Here is a 22,955-nt window from a genome sequence, read left to right as displayed (position 1 = left end):
TCATTGTATAATTCATCATTGTATAATGGGAGGAAGTATAAAGAGATGAAAATGGAGAAAGAGAAAGTCTACGACTAGTTGAAGTAGTCATGGACATTACTATGGCAAATGCTCTGGATACAAGAGAATTTCCATGTCCTAGTTGTCACAAAAAAGAGGCCAAGGGAGCTCAGAAGATCTGTTGGCTGAGTCAATAGATACTTGATTTCTTTGCCAAATGAAGAGATATGATAGCCAAGGACAATACGATTTTTTTTCAGGGCAACGAGAGTAAAGTGACTTGCCCAGGGTCACAAAGCTAGTAAGTGTCAAGTGTCTGAGGCCAGATTTGGACTCAGGTCCTCCTGAATCCAGGGCTGGTGCTTTATTCATTGTGCCACCTAGCTGCCACTGCAACACTAATTTAGCGGCCAAGTTCATTTATAAAATATTATAGAGATGATGGGAGATTGTGAATGGTATCATCTTGTAGAAATAGAGGGGAAAATAAGTCTGTAGGATGCTTGGCATGAAATCCAGTTAATTCATTTAGAATAATTTAAAAAATTTATTAATGTGACTGGAAGATAACAAATATTTATAAAATGGAATAAATCTGGCTATGATTTTATAGGGTTTAGAGCTGGAAGGGACTAGTTAGAGATAACTAAGTCTTATGTCCTTATTATTATTATTATTATTATTATTATTATTATTATTATTATTATTATTTTTTTTTTTTGGTGAGGCAATTGGGGTTAAGTGACTTGCCTAGGGTCACACAGCTAATTAAGTGTCAAGTGGCTGAGGCTAGATTTGAACTCAGGTCCTCCTGACTCCAGGACTGGTGCTCTATCCATTGCGCCACCTAGCGGCCCCTATGTCCTTATTTTTTATGTATACAGAAACAGGCTTAGATGTGAAGTGATTTGCTGTGAGTCTTAGGCTAACTTCATCCTCCAAGTCATCCAGCCACAGCCCTGGGTATCAGCTTCAACAGTTCATTCACTCACTGTGACACATCCAATCTATTGCCAAGCCCTGTTACTTCTTCCTTTACCTGGCACGGAGGGATGCTTTTCTTTCTGTTGACACGGCCACCACCCTAATCCAGGCCTTTATCATCTCATGCCTGTACTATTTTAATGGCCTGAGAGAAGGCCCCCAACATCATAAATGGATGTCCTGTGGATGACTTGTGTAAGAACATGGACAAGATCTATACAAAATGAACAGGTGTGGATGCAGAATTTCCACTGAACTAGCTCTAAGGATGTAGTAAACCACAATAAAGGGAGGGCTGTATGGGGTTCTTTTCCTTCAAAGGATTGTTACATCTGAGCACTCTCCACTTGGCATTTTATCCTTAAGTGATCAAAAATGCGGTTCCGATTTTCATCCTCTTTCTATCCCATGGACATTTCCTATGTACAGTACTATAGGAGACCTTAACAGGGGAGCCATGTCTAAGAGCCAATTCAAACAATATCTCATAGTGGAAGGAAAAGAGAAAGGGAAAGAAGAATGGCTCCAACCAACTCTAAGCTGCTCCATGCCTAGGACTTTATTCTCACAGCCCATGCCAGAAGAGCTACTTGGTACAGTCCTTAGCTGGCTTTCATCAGGAAGATGTCAGTGAATAATAATTATAATTAATAATAATAAAATAACTTAAAGTTATATAGTATCTTAGGGTTTGTAAAATGTTTTCTTTAACCTTGTGAGGTGGGTAGAATTTAAAATTCTGGATTCCTAGGCAAGACATTGTCTGAATATTTATTGATTATCCTAGAAGTTGATGACCAGTACAAATGACCTATTTTTCAGTCAACATATAGCACCAATGCAGATCTTATGTCTCTAACAGCAGTGGTTATACCCAGAATACTCTATGGTTACGTCCCTCCAGATTCAGAATCTAGAATAGTTTCATAAATACTCCTTAGAAGAAACTCTCACATTAGTGGAGTAAGTTGGCATCGGTGGACTGTGCTCTGAGGGGCACTAAAAAGTTCCTCTTGCCCAAATATCTCTTCTATTCTGCTTTAGATTCCATCATAGATTCACTGGGGTTAATCAATATACTCTTTTAAAATCAAGTAAATAGGGGCAGCTAGGTGGCACAGTGGATAAAGCACCGGCCCTGGATTCAGGAAGAACTGAGTTCAAATCCAGCCTCAGACACCTGACACTTACTAGCTGTGTGACCCTGGGCAAGTCACTTAACCCTCATTGCCCCGCCCCCCCAATCAAGTAAATACTGAAATATGGGGACCTAAGTGGAGGAGGGAAGGGGGAAGGGTTCAGAGTGGCCAGCTTTGGAAGACAAAGCCCCTGGGAGGTTTCTAGATGCCTAAGGTTAGAGATAGGGGATATAAAAGCATAAAAAAGGGCCAATGAAGGGGAGGGCTTTAGAAACAGACTCTTTTTTTTTTGCAGTCTTGCTAAAAGCTTTCCCTTCACTTAATTAAACTCAATACTCCCCATAATTATAATCAGCCATCAAGACAGGATAACTGACTTGGTTCTTTATTTCACCCACTTACTGGGCTTAAAGAGATTCTTGGTGTAGCACAGCCAAGCAGGATTAGACAAAGATGGCAGCAGGATCCCAAGCACCTACTGCCTGGTAAGCTCCTCTGAACAGAATGTTATAGAAGAATTCTATAAAAGGTGATAGCAAAACTAAAGCCTGACTTGAAAAAGATGTGACAGTCACTATGGAAAACTCAGTAGCAGACAGACTAAGCTGGTGTGCATCATTCAGAGATAGGGTACCTCAGGCAGGGAAGCAGAGCAGAATGGTCCATCTAAAGCCAGCCTGGTCACAATATGGAAAGGACTCCTGCACAGAAGACTTTTTGGCCACAAGTACCTCTTGCCTTGTCACTCCGTTTTGCATGCTAAGAGCAATGTATTATTCAAAAGGTCCATTTCTCCTAGACATGTTTTATTTTTTGGTAGTCTTCCCTTGCCCAGGCAGTTCTTGGTAGTAACATTTTGTTTGAATATAATGTAAGCCAATTCAGAAATAAAAATGAATGAGAATTTATGTAGAGAGATTATTTCCCTGTTTTTCTCCTCTAATTTACATTGTGATTACAAAAATTGTCCTCCAAAGGGTTCATATTAACAACAAATGGTATAAAGGCAGCTAGTTGGTGCAGTGGACAGGGCACCAGCCTGGGAGTCAGGAGGACCTAAGTTCAAATGTGACCTCAGACTATGTAGTAGCTGTATGAGTCTGGGAAAGTCACTTAACCATATTGCTTCCCTAACAACAAATGGTATAGAAAAAACATGGAGGGCTAAAGACTAAAATAAAAAAGATATGTTATATACATATATGATACAGAATATATGGAGATATGTGTTATCTCTACAAGGAAAAGTCAATAAGGTGAATTTTCATTTTTCCACACACATGATTTATCAATAATGTAAACATTATTCTACACCCTTGTTGATCAATCTGAACAAGTCTCATCCATAGTTTCTGTACTATAATGTTGGATACTTTTGTTCATGTTTTGGAAATGAAGTATTTTGAGGGTAGTTTTGAATTCACCTTAGTTACTGACTCCTCTCTTCCCTTTTGCACCCTTTGTTTTGTTATGTGTAAATGATCCCTATGGGCATCTTTTCCTGATTATCCTCCTTGTTGGTATTCTCTTATTTTTCAAATGATCTTTTATTTACTTCTCTATTGACTCATTTGCATTTCTCAGTAGAAGGTAAGCTTCTTGAAGCCAGAGCCTGTTTTTCATTTCTATTTTTATATCTCCCTTGCCTAGTACAAGGCTGTGTACATGGTAGGCATCTATTAAATGTTGGCTGGATTGAATAGAATTGAATTCATGAGGGCAGACACTGAGTGCAGAGATCTGGGACCTAGCCTTTCCTGGATCACTCACTCTCCCATTTGTCCCACTCATCAGAGATACTCCTGAGGGTTCCTAGATTCAGTTCCCAAGTCCCATACCTCCACTATCCCTGGCCCATTGTTTTGTTTTTTTTTTTAGTGAGGCAATTGGGGTTAAGTGACTTGCCCAGGGTCACACAGCTACTAAGTGTTAAGTGTCTGAGGCTGGATTTGAACTCAGGTACTCCTGAATCCAGGGCTGGTGCTCTATCCACTGTGCCACCTAGCTGCCCCACCCTGGCCCATTCTTGAACTGAGTATCTAATGACATGGAGGCCCATCTTCAGAAATAACTGCTAGAGTCTGAGACATTAGTTAACAAAGTTAGTTTTACTCTGAGGAAAGGGATGCTGTAAATATGTGCTCTCTTGGAAGAGAAGGCAAGAGCCAAGAAACTATAGTGTTGGTTACCTTTCTCTGTGGTAGGTGTAGGTGTGGGTCCAACATACAGCTAATGTGATTAATAGAATATTCCAAGGAAGTGATCCACTATATCCATAGTCCACTCTATCCTAATTCCTGTTTAGTAACCGAGGGATGCTTGGGAGATCATATTCTTTTTGTTTGTTTGTTTTGTTTGTTTTATTTTGTTTTTTGGTGAGGCAATTGGGCTTAAGTAACTTGCCCAGGGTCACACAGCTAGTGTTAAGTATCTGAGTCCAGATTTGAACTCAGGTCCTCTTGACTCCAAGGCCAGTACTCCATCCACTGCGCCACCTAGCTGCCCCGATCATATTCTTTTAAAATTTTATGTCTACATTTTAAAAATAAAATTATTTTATTATTTTCCAGTTACATGTAAGGATAGTTTTCATAGGATTTTTAGTTCCAAATTTTTCTCCCACATTCCCTTCCCTCCCTCCTCCCCAAGACGGAAAAGAATCTGATATAGGTTATATATGTGCAATCACATTAAACTTATTTCTGCATTAGTCATGTTGTGAAAGAAGAATCAGAACACAAGGGAAAAACCTCAAAAAGGAAGGAAGAAAAAAACATCCCCAAATTAGAAACAGTGTGGCTCAATCTGCACTTATAATCTATAGTTCTTTTTTCTAGATGTTGAGAACATTTCTTTTGGGGGGGGGTGAGGTAATTGGGGTTAAGTCACTTGCCCAAGGTCACACAGCTAGTAAATGTCAAGTGTTTGAGTCCAGATTTGAACTCAGGTCCTCCTGAATCCAGGGCTGGTGCTTTATCCACTGTGCCACCTAGCTGCCCCTATGTCTACATTTAAAAATGAGACAGTTTAGTAATCCAGGTTCCCTGGATGTGGTCTTCTTTTTACTAATACCTCTAAAGTTACATACATTTATTAAAATCTGGCATGAAAATAGACATTGAAATTTTGGGAGCAAGTTAGCTCAAAGACAAATAAGACACGCATGGTTTATCAAAATAAGCATTAGCTCAGTCATATAACCCTTTTGCATGAGGAACTTTTTTTTTTTACATATAAGGTATTTTAATTTTTTCCGTTACATGTAAAGATAGTTCTCATCTTTTGTTTATACAAGCTTTACAATTTCAGATTTTTCTCCCTCCCTCCCCTCCCTCCCCCCCTCCCCCCTCCCCTAGACAGCAGGTAATCTGATATAGGTTATATATGTATACACACACACACACACACACACACACAATAACATTAATCCTATTTCTGCATTAGTCCTGTTATAAGAGAAAAAATCAGAGCAATGATGAAAAACCTCAAAATAGAAAAAAACACAGCAGCACCAAAAACAAAAGAAATAGTATGGTTCATTCAGCATCTATACTCCACAGTTCTTTTTTTTTTTTTCTTGGATTTGGAGATCCTCTTCTATCATGACTTCCCTGGAACTCTTCTGTACCATTGCATTGGTGAGAAGAATATAGTCCATCACAGTAGATCAACACTCAATGTTGATGATACTGTGTACAATGTTCTTCTGGTTCTGCTCCTCTCACTCATCATCAGCTCACGTAAGACCCTCCAGGTTTCTCTGAACTCCTCCTGCTCATTATTTCTTACAGCACAATAGTATTCCATTGTATTCATATACCACAACTTGTCCAGCCATTCCCCAATTGATGGGCACCCTCAATTTCCAATTCCTTGCTACCACGTAAAGAGCAGCTATAAATATTTTTGTACATGTGGGTCCCTTTCCCCCTTCCATGATCTCTTTGGGCAAAACACCCAAAAGTGGTATTGCTGGGTCAAAGGGTATGCACAGCTTTATCGCCCTTTGGGCACAGTTCCAAATTGCTCTCCAGAATGGTTGGATCAGTTCATAGTTCCACCAACAATGAATTAGTGTTCCAATTTTCCCACAGCTTCTCCAACATTTATTATTTTCCTTTCTTATCATTTTAGCCAATCTGATAGGTGTCAGGTGGTACCTCAGAGTTGTTTTAATTTGCATCTCTCTAATCATTAGAGATTTAGAGCATTTTTTCATATGGGAATAGACAGCTTTGGTTTCTTCATCAGAAAACTGCCTGTTCATATCCTTTGACCATTTCTCAATTGGGGAATGATTTGGATTCTTATAAATTTGATTTAGTTCCCTATATATTTTAGAAATGAGACCTTTATCAGAAGTACTGGCCTCAAAAATTGTTTCCCAGCTTTCTGCCTCCCTTCTAATTTTGGATGCATTGCTTCTGTTTGTACAAAAATTTTTTAAATTTAATATAATCAAAATCATCCATTTTGCATTTTATAATATACTCTATCTCTTGTTTGGTCATAAACTGTTTTCCTTTCCAAAGATCTGATAGGTAGACTATTCCTTTCTCTCCTAATTTACCTATAGTATCACCTCTTATGTGTAAATCGTGTATCCATTTTGACCTTATTTTAGTATAAGGTGTCAGATGTTGGTCTATGCCTAATTTCTGCCATACTATCTTCCAGTTTTCCCAGCAGTTTTTGTCAAATACTGAGTTCCTATCCCAGAAGCTGGAGTCTTTGGGTTTATCAAACACTACATTACTAGTGTCATTTACTACTGCATTTCCTGAGCCTAGCCTATTCCATTGATCTACCACTCTATTTTTTAGCCAGTATCAGAGAGTTTTGATGACTGCCGCTTTATAGTAAAGCTCCAGGTTTGGTACTGCTAACCCACCTTCCTGTGAATTTTTTTTCATTATTTCCCTGGATATTCTTGATTTTTTGTTTTTCCAGATGAATTTTGTTATTATCTTTTCTAGCTCTATAAAATAATTTTTAGGTAGTCTGATTGGTATGGCACTGAATAAGTAAACGAATTTAGGCAGTATTGTCATTTTTACTATATTAGCTCTGCCTATCCATGAGCAATTGATATCTTTCCAATTATTTAGATCTGATTTGATTTGTGTGAAGAGTGTTTGGTAGTTGTGTTCATAGAGTTCCTGGGTTTGTCTTGGCAAGTAGACTCCCAAGTATTTTATATTATCTACCGTTACTTTAAATGGAATTTCTCTTTCTATCTCTTGCTGCTGGGCTTTGTTGGTCATGTAGAAAAATGCTGATGATTTATGTGGATTTATTTTATATCTTGCTACTTTGCTAAAGTTGTTAATTGTTTCAAGTAATTTTTGAGTTGATTCTCTAGGATTCTTTAAGTATACCATCATATCATCTGCAAAGAGTGATAGTTTTGTTTCCTCCTTGCCAATTCTAATTCCTTTAATTCCTTTCTCTTCTCTGATTGCTAAAGCTAACATTTCTAGGACAATATTGAATAATAGGGGTGATAACGGACATCCCTGTTTCACCCCCTGATCTTATTGGGAAGGCCTCTAATTTATCTCCATTGCATATAATACTTGCTGATGGCTTTAGGTAGATACTGTTTATTATTTTAAGGAAAGCTCTCCCTATTCCTAAACTCTCTAGTGTTTTTATTAGGAATGGGTGTTGTACTTTGTCAAAAGCTTTCTCTGCATCTATTGAGATAATAATATGATTTTGGTTGGTTTTCTTATTGATGTGGTTGATTATGTTAATAGTTTTCCTAATGTTGAACCAGCCCTGCATTCCTGGTATAAATCCCACCTGGTTATACTGTATTATCCTGGTGATCACTTGGTGTGATCTCCTTGCTAATATCTTATTTAAGATTTTAGCATCAATATTCATTAGGGAAATTGGTCTATAATTTTCATTCTCTGTTTTTGCTTTGCCTGGTTTTGGTATCACCACCATATTTGTGTCATAAAACGAATTTGGTGGAACTCCTTCTTCACCTATTTTTCCAAATAATTTGTATAATATTGGAATTAATTGTTCTTTAAATGTTTGGTAAAATTCACCCGTAAACCCATCTGGCCCTGGGGATTTTTTCTTAGGGAGTTCATTAATGGCTTGTTTCTTTTTCTAATATGGGTTTATTTGAGGATTTTATTTCTTCTTCACTTAACCTGGGCAGTTTGTATTTTTGTAAATATTCATCCATTTCACTTAGATTGTCAAATTTATTGGCATACAGTTGGGCAAAATAATTCCTAATTATTGATTTAATTTCCACTTCATTGGTGGTAACATCATCCTTTTCATTTTTGATACTGGTAATTTGGTTTTCTTCTTTCTTTTTTTAAATCAAATTAACCAGTATTTTATCTATTTTATTGGCTTTTTCATAAAACCAGCTCTTAGTTTTATTGATTAATTCTATAGTTTTTTTTTTGCTTTCAATCTTATTAATTTCTCCTTTAATTTTCAGGATCTCTAATTTAGTGTCTAATTGGGGATTTCTAATTTGTTCGTTTTCTAGCTTTTTAAGTTGCATGCTCAATTCATTAATCTCCTCTTTCTCTTTTTTATTCATGTAAGCATTTAGAGCTATAAAATTTCCCCTAAGCACTGCTTTGGCTGCATCCCATAGATTTTGGTATGTTGTCTCATTATTGTCATTCTCTTGGATATAGTTATTGATTGTTTCTATGATTTCTTGTTTGGCCCATTCATTCTTTAGAATGAAATTATTTAGCTTCCAATTGATTTTCATTCTACTTTTCCCTGGCTCTTTCTTACATGTAATTTTTATTGCATCATGATCTGAAAAGGATGCATTTACTATTTCTGCCTTTCTACATTTGACTATGATGTTTTTGTGCCCTAATACATGGTCAATTTTTGAAAATGTGCCATGTACTGCTGAGAAAAAGGTATATTCCTTTCTATCCCCATTCAATTTTCTCCAGACATCTATCATGTCTAACTTTTCTAGTAATTTATTCACCTCTTTCACTTTTTTTCTTATTTATTTTTCGGCTAGATTTATCTGATTCTGAGAGGGGGAGATTCAGATCCCCCACTAGTATAGTATTACTGTCTAATTCATCTTCTAACTCATTTAACTTCTCCTCTAAGAACTTGGATGCTATACCACTTGGTGCATACATATTTAATATTGATATTACTTCATTATCTATAGTACCTTTAAGCAAGATGTAATTTCCTTCTTTATCTCTTTTAATGAGATCTATTTTTGCCTGCACTTTGTCTGAGATAAAGCTTGCTACCCCTGCTTTTTTTACTTTAGCTGAGGCATAATATATTCTGCTCCAGCCTTTTACCTTTACTCTGTGTGTATCTCTCTGCTTCAGATGTGTTTCTTGTAAACAGCATATTGTAGGATTCTGGTTTTTAATCCACTCTGCAATTCGCTTCCGTTTTATATCAGAGTTCATCCCATTCACATTCGCAGTTCTTATTACTGACTGTCTATTCCCCTCCATTCTATTTACCCCCTTTGTACTTTCCCCCCTTCTTTCACCCTATTCCTCCTCACCGAGGTTTTACTTTTTACCCCTGCCTCCCCCAATCTGCCCTCCCTTTTTATCACCCCCTCTCTTTTCTTTACCCTTTTCTCCCTTGCTTTTGTCCTCCCTTCTATCAGTCCCCCCTTTCCCTTCCCCTTTGACTTCCCTAAAGAATGAGTTAAGTTTCTTTATTCCAATGAATGTATATGTTATTCCCTCTTTGAATCAAATCTAATGAGAATAGGGTTGAAACAATGTTCACCCCTCCTTTCTTTCCCTCTATTGTAATAGTTTTTTTTTCACCTCTTCATATGATATAATTCATCCCATTCCACCTCCCCTTTCCTCTCCTCCCCATAGACTCCCTTTTTACCCCCTTAATTCTTTTTTGTATCATCACATCAAAGACAATTTATATTTATACCCTCTATGTAAAGTCCTTCTCTCTGCCCAAATACATTTACAGTTCTTAAGAGTTATGAGTATTATCTTCCTGTGTAGGGATATGAATAGTTTAACCTAATGGGGTAACCTTTTTTTTTCCCCCTCTGTTTACCTTTTTAAACTTCTCTTGAGTCTTGTATGTTGAGATCGAATTTTCTATTCAGTTCTGGTCTTTTCACCAGGAAAGACTGAAAGTCCCCAATGTCATTAAATGTCCATCTTTTCTCCTGAAAGAAAATGCACATTTTTGCTGGGTAATAGATTCTTGGCTGCAATCCAAGCTCCTTTGCCTTCCAGAATATCATATTCCAAGCCTTGCGGTCTTTTAATGTTGAAGCTGCCAGGTCCTGAGCAATCCTGACTGTGGCTCCATGATATTTAAATTGCTTCTTTCTGGCTGCTTGGAGTATTTTCTCCTTCACCTGATAATTCTGGAATTTGGCTACAATATTCCTTGGAGTTTTCCTTTTGGGGTCTCTTTCAGGAGGTGATCGGTGGATTCTTTCAATGATGATTTTATCCTCTGATTCTATGATATCAGGGCAGTTCTCCTTAATAATTTCCTGGAATATGGTGTCTAGATTCTTTTTCTGGTCATGGCTTTCAGGCAGTCCAATGATTCTCAAATTGTCTCTCCTCGATCTGTTTTCCAGATCAGTTGTCTTTCCAATGAGGTATTTCACATTTTCTTCTATTTTTTCATTTTTTTGATTCTGCTTGACTGATTCCCGGTGTCTCATGGATTCCTTATTTTCCAACTATCCCATTTTAATTTTTAAGGCATTATTTTCTTCAGTGAGATTATGCACCTTTTTTCCCATTTGGCCAAATGAATTTTTTAAGGCTTTGTTTTCTTCAGTGAAGTTATGTGCTTTCTTTTCCAAGCTTCTGATTCTTTTTTCATAGTTTTCTTGTTTTGCTTTCATTTCTCTCCCCATTTTTTCTTCTACCTCTCTCAATTGATTTTTAAAATCCTTTTTGAGCTCTTCCAGGAAGGCTTTTTGTTCTTGAGACCAATTCACCTTCCCTCGTGAGGCTTCAGATGTAGGCAATTTGAGGCTATTGTCCTCATCTGAGTTTGTGTTGGCTTCTTCCCTATTGATACAGAAGCTCTCAATGGAGAGGGCTCTTTTTTGCTTCTTACTCCTTATTGCAGCTTATTTATTTATTTTTTTAAGTTGAGGTCTGCTCTGGGGGCACCAGGGTCCCTGTTTTGGGCTTCTTGTGCAGGGGTATAGGTGCTGTGTGACCAGCTTTTTACTCTGAGGCCTTTATGGTGTGTGGAGATCCCCCGCCCTGCACTTCCTGTCTGATTGCGCTCGGCCAGCCAGGTGCCTGATCTTGGCATCTGATCCCGCAGGACCCATTCGTGGCCCTCTTGGCCGGTGCAGGTAGGTTTTTCCACTGTCCTTCTTGGCCACCAGATTTTTGAACCAGGTTCCAGGGGCCTCAGTTGTTCGGCTGTGGCCCGCAACTCCTGCTGACTTGCCCTGACTCCCTCGGCGCTGGGTTGCTGCCCTGCGCTGGGCCTCCCTTTTGCCCGAGTCAGACCGACCTTTTCCTGAAGTCTTCTAAATTATCTCTGGTTGGAGAACTGTGTCTCTCTGTCTCCTTGCAGGTTCTGTAGTTTCAGAATCCGTCCAGAGGCTTGATTTAATGTTCTTTTTGAGGGAACAGAGGAGAGCTCAGGCAGCTTGCTGCTTCCTCTCCGCCATCTTGGCTCCGCCCCTGGAACTTAACTTTGAACATTTCTAAACCAAATTTTTGTACTCCACAGTCAGTGAGAGGGGACTTATAGAGAAACAAGATGAATAGAACTTCACAAGAGGAAGAAGATGCATGCACATGTAGAGAATTAAAGTCGGAAGTGGAGACTACAATTTGTAAAGAAAGTATCTTTAGGAAGATAGCTAAGGGCTAAAAAGAAACATTTGTCAGTGGTCCTTTGTAGCATTCATTCTGAGGAATGGTGAAAGTGCCAGTGTGAGTATGTGTGTGTGTGTGTGTGTGGGGGGGGGTGGGTGGGGCTTGTGTGTGTATACAGAGGGATGTGGATTACTTGATACAAAGTTAAATAACTAATTTTTGGGGTATACAATAGATCTCACAACTTTTTACATCTCAAAACCTCTTTCGAAATATGCAATATCTTTTTGTAGCAATCACTTGTTTGGCATAATTTAGCACAGAGTTTGTAAGATTTTGACACATATTCTTTAATTTTCTTCATGAAACTGTACTTTTATCACATTGAATATTATGAATATCTTTTATTCAAATCCTGCTTCAGACACTTCATAGCTGTGTGACTTTGGGGAAAATACTTACTTTCTCTTTGTCTCAGTTTCCTCATCTGTAAAATGGGAAGAGTAATAATAGTACCAACCCTATAATAAAGGTTTGTTGTGAAGACTAAATGAGATAATATATGTAGTACTTTGGAAACTTTAAAGCACTATATAAATACTGTTATTGAGAGTATTATTATCAACAACCCATTTTTGTACATCTAGCATTGAAGATAACTCATTGATTTTTTTTTTTTGTGGGGCAATGAGGGTTAAGTGACTTGCCCAGGGTTACACAGCTAGTAAGAGCTAAGTGTCTGAGGCTGGATTTGAAGTCAGGTCCTCCTGAATCCAAGGCCAGTGCTTTATCCACTGCGCCACCTAGCTGCCCCCTACTTCATTGATTTTCAATGGGGTTCAAATCAGATGAGTTTCCAGGCCATTCGAGGATGTTTATCTCCATCTCTTAGATAAATTTCTGAGTCTTATTGTAAAGAATTAATTATTATTTGAGGTTTTTATGCCTCAGCGCGCACTGGCCTGGGGCTCCTCAAACCGCATGGTGCTCCACCCACTGGTTGTAGCCGTTGCCATGGCGCTGGCACCTCACTTCATCACCACTCCCCGATGCCTACATGGGCCTGGAAAAATTATAATGATTGGAAGCCTAGTGAGGCCAGTCATGTGACTGTCAGAGCAGCCGTCCCATTGGTTGGGGCTGTGTGGGGTTTTTATGGGATTGGGGGAGGAGAATTGGACATTCTAGCTGGACGCTGGAAGGACAGGAGTTTTGCTGCCTATTCTCAGCTGATTCCTGGGCGGTGGTATCTTTTGAGGTTGTATAATTTGTACATGCCCAGATCATACAAATTCACTTGAATTTCTTCTAACAATGTTTTTTGGTATTGCCTTGATTTAAAAGTCAGTTTCAGGGGCAGCTAGGTGGCACAGTGGATAGAGCACTGGCCCTGGAGTCAGGAGTACCTGAGTTCAAATCCGGCCTCAGACACTTAACACTTACTAGCTGTGTGACCCTGGGCAAGTCACTTAACCGCAATTGCCTATCTAAAAAAAAAAGTCAGTTTCATCAGGAAAAATGACCTTTTTACAGTCTTTAGTATTTCATTCTTTCAATTTTCTTGCCTATGATAATTTTTTTTCAGAGCACCAGTTAGGATTTTTTTCTTTTACTGTCTTCCTTCCTTCCTTCCTTCCTTCCTTCCTTCCTTCCTTCCTTCCTTCCTTCCTTCCTTCCTTCCTTCCTTCCTTCCTTCCTTCCTTCCTTCCTTCCTTCCTTCCTTCCTTCCTTCCTTCCTTCCTTCCTTCCTTCCTTCTTTCATTTCTCCTTCCCTCTGTCTCCTTTCTGTTTTTGTCTTCTTGCTTTAAGAAGCCCACATTGTGCTGTATAGTTATCAGTGACAAGCCTTCTAGGGACCAAGTCCTTTTAGAGGTGATTGTTTTCTGAGGACTTAAGTAAGCTGTTGTATACACACACACACACACACACACATATATAAAATTTGCCAGTTCTTGGCTACACTTTTCTTTGCACTTTGATGTAACTAAAGTTGTTTCACTGTGGGCTTGAATGCTCCTCAAAACCTTTAACTCCCTAATGCCAAGAGGTACTGCAATATCTTTAATAGTCATTGAAGAGTGTCCTTCAAGAACTGTAACTTTTTTATATGTCTCCTTGGAAAAATATCCATTTTTTTTTTTGGCTTCACATGTGCATTTTTTATTAAGAAGTTTTTTTTTTAGGCAATTGGGGTTAAGTGACTTGCTCAGGGTCACACAGCTGGTAAGTGTCAAGTGTCTGAGGCTGGATTTGAACTCAGGTACTCCTGAATCCAGGGCCACTGCTCTATCCACTGCTCCACCTAGCTGCCCCCTTCACATGTGCATTTTGAGGGCACCGAGGCTCAGATATTCCTTCTCAAAGACCTTGCAGATGAAGCACTTCCTGGGCTGGGTTTCTAAACTGTGCTGGAGCTGCTGCTGTTTGGAGGGGCTGGGCAAAGTGGTGTAGGATTCATGGCACTGACCATAGGTGAACTCTGCCTCCTCTTCCAGGGAGACTGGGCTTGGGAGATCTGATCCTTTGTCACTGTCATAATCATCACTGGACAGAGAAGTCAGGTGCAGGGTATCAAATTTTGTCTTTATGCAGATCAGTAGCCTTCCCACTGGTCTTCCTGCCTCAGGGCTTTCTGCTCTCCAGCATAGGTTCGGCCATGACACTCCCGCACTCCAAAAGTTTCAGGGGATCTCTCTTTATATCCTGGACACTTAGCACACTGCCTGGCACAGGTAGGCATGGGATTGGATGCATTCTGTACGATGATAAATGCCAACTGACTCAATCCAACCTTCCGGGTGCAGCTTATGGGCCTACTTCATTCATTCCTTCAGTAAACATGGAGAGCTTATGATGTGCAAGCACTGTGCTGTAGTCAAAAATGGATTGATAAATCCTTATCGTTTATCAGCAGATAATTTGGAGACTGACTTATATCTTTGTAGGAATAAGATAATGTTTTGAAAGGCAAGGTTCCCCTTTCTGGCAGCTGGAGAGTTTGTGGGGGTTTGACTGAAGGTTAAGTTCCTCTTTCCAGTCTTAGTGGCTAAGGCTTCTTCTTCCTTAGCTAGGAGGTTAAGTCCAAGCTGAGTGATGGACTCTTCTAAGGTGGGCAGCTAGAAGATGGGGCGGGTCGTTTGTGTGACCGCTAATGTGAGGGAAAAATCCATCCTCTTCTCAATAATTCTCAGGAACTCAGCAGCGAGGTGACAAAGACTTTATTTTCTTCTCATGAGAAGGAGGCACCCTAGTGTGCAGCTAGTGGGTGCCCCAAAAATATCCATTCTTAACAACCATGAAGTTAAAAACGCAACAAAAGAGAGCAATGAAATACATGTCTATGACATGAAATCCAAAATTTAACTGCCAGAGAAATAATTGAAGCTAGGAAAACCAGCTAAATTCACTTTCATCTGTTCAGTTTATTGTTATTGGAAGCACATACACATGGCTATTGTGATCACAAAATAGAACTATATAAAAATCATTGCTTGCCCCAAATAATTCACATACCACTATACATGCATATTTGTGAGTGTGTATGGATGTGATAGAAGTATTGGCCAATGAGATCCACTCCATAGAAGATGCAAAATATTTTCTACTTGCTGTATATTCATATGGAGACTCAATGAGCCTGCTTCTGGATATATGTGATGGAAGATATCTTGCAGGTCCAACCACATTGTCTCTCCCTTCTCCAACCCCCCCCCCCCTTAAAAAAACCCTAGTAACTTCTCATCATCTCCAGGGTCAAATACAAAATCCTCTGTTTGGTGTTCAAACCCTTCATAACCTAGGCTCTGCCCCCTCACTTTCCAGTCTTCTTACACCTTATTCCCTACCTCATTTTCTTCATCTAGTGACACTGGTCCCCTTTCTCTGTTCCATGGACAAATCACTCCATTTCTGCTTTTGAGCATTTTCTCAGACTATCTCCCATGTCTAGAATGCTCTCCCTTCTCATCTCTCACCTGGCCACTACTTTGGAACTTCTCTGACTGACTTTTACACCATGTGCCAGTTAGCTCATTATTGGGAGGAGAATCCATCAATCTTGGTACTCCATCTTACCACTACCTTCTGCCCCTCTGAGTGGATGGTGGAGCCATGAACTGTAAAACTTTCATTGAAGGGAGGGTGCTTACCTCAGACATCTCATTTCTCATCTGGCTGCACTACTCTGGGACTTCTCTTACTTTTCCACCACATCCTAACATTAAGTACCTCTCCCCCACCCTTATTAGCTTCCTTTTGTGAGTTGTCTTCCCCATTAAATTATAAGCTCCTTGAGGGCAGGGGGACTCTCTTGTCCATCCCTGTATTTATATTCCCAGTGCTTAGCATGGTGTCTGGCACAGATTAGATACTTAATAAATGTTTAATTAAAATTTTTAATTTAATTAAAAATTTTAAAATCTCTGCTTTCTTTCAAGTCCCAACTTTCTCAACGCTTTTAATTCTAGTACCTTCCTTCTGTTAATTATTTCCTATTGATCATGTAGATAATTTGTTTGTATATATTCTTTTGCTTGTTGTCTCCCCCATTAGACTGTGAGCTCATTGAGAGTGGGGATTGTCTTTTACCTCTTTCTATATCTCCAGCATTTAGTGTAGTACCTGGCACACAGTAGCCACTTCATGCTTATTTAATTGATTGACTTTTCCTGCTTTGGAATAGACACAGCTATTTTCTTACCATTTCCTGTCAACCTACTGCATGGTGATAAAATGCGTTGTAACTGGCTGCTAAGCCAGAAATGAATTTGCATGCAAAAATCTCAAATGGACAAATTCTCTTTTCCCTGGTGAGAAGTGAAGTACAGCTGTAAGCCTCTGGGTGGATGGTGGGGGGAAGGGTAGAGAAGTAGCAGTGATAGAAATGGTGGTGAGCCGCCAAGTGACCGCTTGCCTTTGTCTGCCTTAGTTCTCTATCCAGGAGCCATGTTACCATGAACACATCATGTCCCTGTTTCTTCTGCTTCTGTTGTGTTTATTATTTTCTGATCTTAGGTGAATGTGTTTCAGAGAGAGAATAGACCAGGTTATGACCTGCGAATTTCAGAAGTTCATAAGAGCCTTCAAAGGTTTCCTGAGGAACCAGAGCTTATAGCATCAGTAGCTGGTCTTAAGAAGAACCAGCTCTGAGGAGTGACCTCAGAGGAATTGACCTGGCAGCTAAGACACTGTGTTCTGAGAGTGCGAGTACTCATCCACTGGCTTTGTCACACACAGGACTGAACTTGGTGGTAGGGGGAAGGTTTTATAACAAATAGTTTAAATTTGAGCCCACTTTCTTTGGGGGCTGAGTTCTTTGTCTTTACTATACCTTCTTTTAAAAAGTTAATTGATATTGTTTCAACGATATTGGGAAATTACTAGCTGACAATCAACATTGCTGGGAAGACAATGGATGAACAATAGTACGAGAAAGATACCCTAACTCTTGGAGATTACCTCTCAAATTCTGAGAGGAAAAGCCTATTTTTAAGGAAAAAAAAGCAAGTACCATAAGAACACTATTTCAATCCAGAAAGGAAAAAAAAACTATCCTTACTCCTTTACCCCAAAACAAACATGGAAACTCAAATAAACCCTCTCTCTACTCTTCTGATATACTTACACAAGTCAGAAATGTCCAAGAAACTAGGGTTCCCAGGATGTCTGGGCCCAACATGTGAGAATTTATTAAGAAAACAAGGACTCTCTTTCCTGTGAGGTTTTATGTGCCAAAAGCACAGGTTAATTGCTTCAGGGGGATCATTGGAGGAGAGCTACAAGATGGAACAGTGATGGAGTTCTCTGCCACGGCTATGTGATCATGCTGAATGAGGATGGTTTCCAGGGACCTAGGAGTACAAAAGCACCTCTGAGACTCCACAGAGCAGGAAAATGAGACATCCTAGTTGTGGAAATATTGATGGAATATGACCATAACCAGGTAGTATCTAAGGCAAGTCAAAACAGGAGTTGCACTAAGTGTGATGGTGACTAGGAATTAGGCAATCAGCTGAACATAAAAGTGGCTCTTAACAGGAGTATGCTACAGCCCGCTCATCGGGGAGCCAATTGTTAAACTTGTAGTGTGAGCACTTTATATCTCAGAAAAAGGCAAATATTACAAACCAGAGCTTGATTTATTGTTTTGTTGATTGTCTAGGATTAAAAAAAATTGGGGAAAATGTTAATAATGCAAATTAAACTTTAAAAAGTGTCATGTGTATTTTTCCCCCTGAGAGCTGATTGTTAAACATTTACCAACACACCTTTGTTCTTTACCGAGGCAAGCCAAGTCAGGATATGTCCAGTAGTAGAAGCAGGCTACTAAGACATAGCTAATGCCTTCCCTATTAGAGCTATGAGTTTTTGTGGATTGTTAATTCCAGATTATTCTAGGGAAAAAGAGGAATGAATGTGTGCTTCAAGAATATGACTGAAATTGTTTTCTGTATTCTATTATTTCTTTCCTGATTATATGTTTTACTCTTTCAACAATATTCCTTGCCTGGGTCTGTTAGCACAGTGAGCTGCTGAGTACCTAGACTTGAGAACCTCAGATGTTCTCAGTCTTGTGGGGCGAGCCAGCCAGAGGGATAAGATACTATTCAAAAGTCCCTACTGTTGGATTTAAGTGTCAGGTCTAGACTAGGTAGGACCTGCAGGCCCCCTCCCCTATACTTCAAATGGCAAAATATGTAGATGGTATTGGTATCCCTGACTTTACCATGGTAGGGATTATTTAAGCGTTCTGGTATATCCTTCTGATTCAACTTGGTTTCCCAAATTTTTGTTTCCTTTGATTAAGGCAAGTTGGTTAGTCATACAAATGACCATTATAGAAAAGTTAAGTATATTCCTCAAGGACCAAGGAACTTACTGTATAATGGAAAGAGGGAAACAGGTTGGGAACTTTTTAGATTTTGTGTTCTGCTAAGTTCTGATCTGGGAAACAGAGTGATTTGGTCTGCCTTTGCTAGGTTTTATTTCCTTGAATTCCATTTTTATTCTGAGTAAAGTTTTGTTCTAGGGTAGTCAATTCATGCAATATGCCTTCATGCTAATGAAAGAGTTTAACAATTAGATTAATGGTAAACTAGGTTGGGAGTGGGGTGGGAGTTGTTGCCTTTTGGATGAAGTCTCTAAGGGAGCTTTGCCTCCTTTTAGTTGAGGCTACATCTCTTGTCCTTCCTACCACTCCGAGGTATCCACATAAGGACTGATGCAGAAGTCAGATGAAGTCAGCCTTCATTGGATAGATTAACATCATAACTTCAGGATGCCTTTCATGAGCACAAACAGAATGCCAACGAATCACGAAAGAATCACATAGCTTCACTGAATTTCTGAGCTAGAAGGGAGCTTAGGAGCCATCTAGTCTAATCCCCTCTGAAACTGGTAATTGGTTATCCAAATTCCCAATTTCCTCTGGCAGTTCTGATCTGTCCCATATGGGTTAGTGCTGGTGGGGCCCTGTATCACTTTCCAGTTGTTGCTTTTAGGTTAGTCATATTTTGATATTGTTTGTTCTGGCCACCCTATGACCTCTGGAGCATGTATCCCAGCCACAAGTGAATGCGCCCTGGCTAGGTATAGTGCAAAGGAGCCCAACCTATAATGCTTTGCTAGTTTTTTCCACTTTACCTCATCCCACCTAAGGAGATAATGACTTTTGAGCCGTGGAAGCATCTTCTCCCTGTACAGAAGACTAGTGCTTTCCTAGGTGGGCAATAATTCTCCTGGTATCTCTTCAATGATGAGTTATTAATCTTCTAACCTTCCCCTTTTCCCTGCCGAGTTCTTGTCTCTACTGCACAAAAGGGAAAAACGAGAGGGAGCCAAAAACATACACCAAATACTTTGGAAACAATTCCTTTTAAATAAAATGCATATGTGGTCCCCTATTTAGTATGCAGAATATTCTATGGAGACACTTCTACAAATGAACCCATTTAAAAAGAGAGAGAGAGAGAGAGAGAGAGAGAGAGAGAGAGAGAGAGATTTCCACAAGGTACAATGAAAGCAGTCTGTGGCAGTATTGTATACCATCTCAAATCAGCGTCTGTTGTTACATATTTGAAGTTAATTTGACGTTGAAGTAAACAAATCAAAGTGTGTTTATAGAATAATTAGGCCCTATTCTCAATACTGTGGCTAAGAAGTTTTTGTCACAATTACCAAGGAACCCATCGGTGGTTTTTGTGGGTTTGTTTTCAGAATTCCATGGCAACCCCCAAATAAAGCTGTTGTCATTACATTTGTACGTGTGCTGTTCCAATATCTTGTTTGTGGAAGGTCCAAGCGAGCACCATGTTAGTGAATGCACTGCCAGAACATCTCTCTGTGCACATTGCCAAGTTCCTGAAAGCATACACAGATCTGTTTCCTAGGAGTACAGAAACCTGGGAGTGGCTGTACTGCAGCCTAGTAAACCAAAACAACAATGAAATGCACTTCTCCCATCCATTACCTCCTTTTATGCTCACTCAGCTCCAATATCCCCTTGGTTTCCTCTCATTGCCTCTAGAGATATTTGTTTTAAAGGTCTGAGAATGGAAAGTTTCCATCTAGACTAGCAATGAGAAACATAAAGTTCTCTCTCCTTTTTGTTTTGTTTTGTGGGGCAATGAGGGTTAAGTGATTTGCCCAGCGCCACACAACTAGTAGGTGTCAAGTATCTGAGTCTGGATTTGAACTCAGGTCCTCTTGAATCCAGGGCTGGTGCTTTATCCACGGTGCCACCTAATTGCCCCTCTCTCTCTCCTTTTTTAGAGGAATGATTGTGAAGGTCTATCAAACAAGCATTAAAAAAACCCCTAACATTTATATAGTGTTTTAAGGTTTTCAAAGTGCTTTATAGATAGTATTTCATTTGTTCTTCACAACAATTCTGGGATATTATCTTTATTTTATAGATGAGGAAACTGAGGCTAAGAGGTTGAATGATCTGCCCAAGGTCACACAGTTAGAAATGTTTGAGGCAACATTCAAACTCAGGTCTTTCTGACTCCAAGACTGGCACTCTATTTATTATGCCAAATAGCTCCCTCAGGCTGGAGGTGAAGCCTCTTTTTATTTTGGCATTAGTCCAATTGACTGGAGGCCATACAGTATCTGTGGTGTAGGAGGGGAGCTGGGAAAGGTCGCCAATCCTCCTCCCATTCCCCAACTAAACTCACAAGGTCTCTAAAATTATTCCTGATCCATTTGTTTCAAGGTTGAGTTGGGTCTCTTTGCTATTCCAAGGAGACGGAAAGCCCTACCTTCCTCTCCCTCTCCCTCTTACAAAGTTTAATTAGTTAATTAAGGAATTAATGAGTGAATGTAATCATGTTTATTAAGTGTTTACTATGTGCCAAACACCGTGTTAAGGGATATACATACAAAAAGCAGGACAATTCCTGTTCTCAAGGAGCTTACATTCTAACAGGGGAAGACAATGCATATTGTCTGATATTGTATGATAGCTAGGGAGGTATTTTTTGGTTTGAGCATAGTCAGTGGAGGGAAGCCCAAGGATAAATGATTGACATGTTGGTGCTATTGATTTGATTACTAGAGATTAACCAATCTGCTATTCTAGTTGTCTGATATTGATGTGACGACTATAGATCCTCCCCTTTTCGAGTAACCCCCAAGGATTCTAGCCACTGCTACCCAAAGTACTGTCTCTGTGAGCTGTCTTAGCTATAATAACCCTTTTATGTCAATAATAGGTCTTCGGGTGTCATTGGGTCCTGTATGACTGTCCAGCAATGGCGTCTCCTGCTGAGTTTTAGATTCATTTATCTTCATCTAAATTCCTCATAGAGTAGCTTTTGAAACATTAGATTGTCTTATTAAGAGATACTTGTAAAGTGTAGAGAGCACCACCTTTGATGAAGACAGAAATGGATAAGTTTGGAGGGTTAGACTGCATTAGACAAAGATGGTAATTAATGACTTAATTGCCTCTTAACCCTTTCCTTTTCAAAAAAAATTCTCTCTTTTCTCCTTTTAAACACCTTCCCCTCCCACAACACTTACACACCTTCCAGCATGACAATCAAAATCCCTAACATTATTTATTTGGTTTAACAAGATGATTTAAAAAAATATATCTAATTTTTCTATTACATTTCCAAGTAGCATATTCCTTTGCTTTCCCCAATAATATGTCATCGATTCTGTCTTTAGTGATTTTGAAATTTGTAGTGATTTGCTTATGGCGAGTCCACTGTCTCGTATAGATCTCCCCCTGTTGGTTTAAATGCTGATAGTATACTTGGCAAATTAATGAAATAAAAATAGCTCTGTCAATAAGCAAAAGTGAAGCCACTTTCAACATTGGTTCAGTAACCACTGCTTTCCAGGGCCTACACAAAATTAGTTGGTAGGATTAAAGAATATATTCGTCTTTTATCCCATGTTTGAGTACTTGATCACACAGGCATAGTTTAATCCAAACATCAATAGCACCTCATCAATTCAGTCAGATGCAGCTGTCAAAGTGGACTTTTGGTTTGTTTAGAGCTTTGCGTTTTATCCTTTTTTAAGGTCATGGAGTATTTTCTTTGATTTCTGATGCTGAAATCTTTCTTAATCTTCTAAACTTGAGAAACATCTGTTAAGATTTAATGGGTTGGCTTTTGTCTTAAAATTAGAGTTCGTCTTGCAAATCTCCCCGTGTTGGAAAATGGGGGGAAAGAGAAAAAGAGGAAATAAAACACATATTCCTTATCAGATGAAACCTTTTTGGTCAGTGAAGGCCTGAACAAGTCAGAGGGACCAGCCAGCCGGACGTGATGCTTGGGAGCATGGATGCTGGGAACCGGGCAACGAGTTTTATTTCTCTTCTTACTGACATTAGCAATTTCCCTGTAGCATATCACTTAGCCTGGAATTTGAGCGGCAGATTTATGGATCCCAGTGCATAATGAGACAAAAATGATGTAAGGACGAGAAACAGCTGGAAATGGAAAGGAAATTTAACCTTTTCCCTTAAGCCTCCTTGTTACTGGGTTCCACCATG

General features: G+C 39.3%; 1 pseudogene; it reads right to left on the bottom strand.

Moving 5' to 3' along the window:
- LOC122739330 overlaps positions 1–1,104 on the bottom strand; it is an 81,286-nt pseudogene extending 80,182 nt beyond the window's left edge.
- Between the last annotated feature and the right edge of the window lie 21,851 nt (positions 1,105–22,955).

This window comes from Dromiciops gliroides, chromosome 2, assembly GCF_019393635.1.
Source record: "Dromiciops gliroides isolate mDroGli1 chromosome 2, mDroGli1.pri, whole genome shotgun sequence".
In the NCBI taxonomy this organism is placed as follows: Eukaryota; Metazoa; Chordata; class Mammalia; order Microbiotheria; family Microbiotheriidae; genus Dromiciops; species Dromiciops gliroides.
Note: the sequence above shows the minus strand (reverse complement) of the source record. Positions and strands in the feature narration are given on the sequence as shown.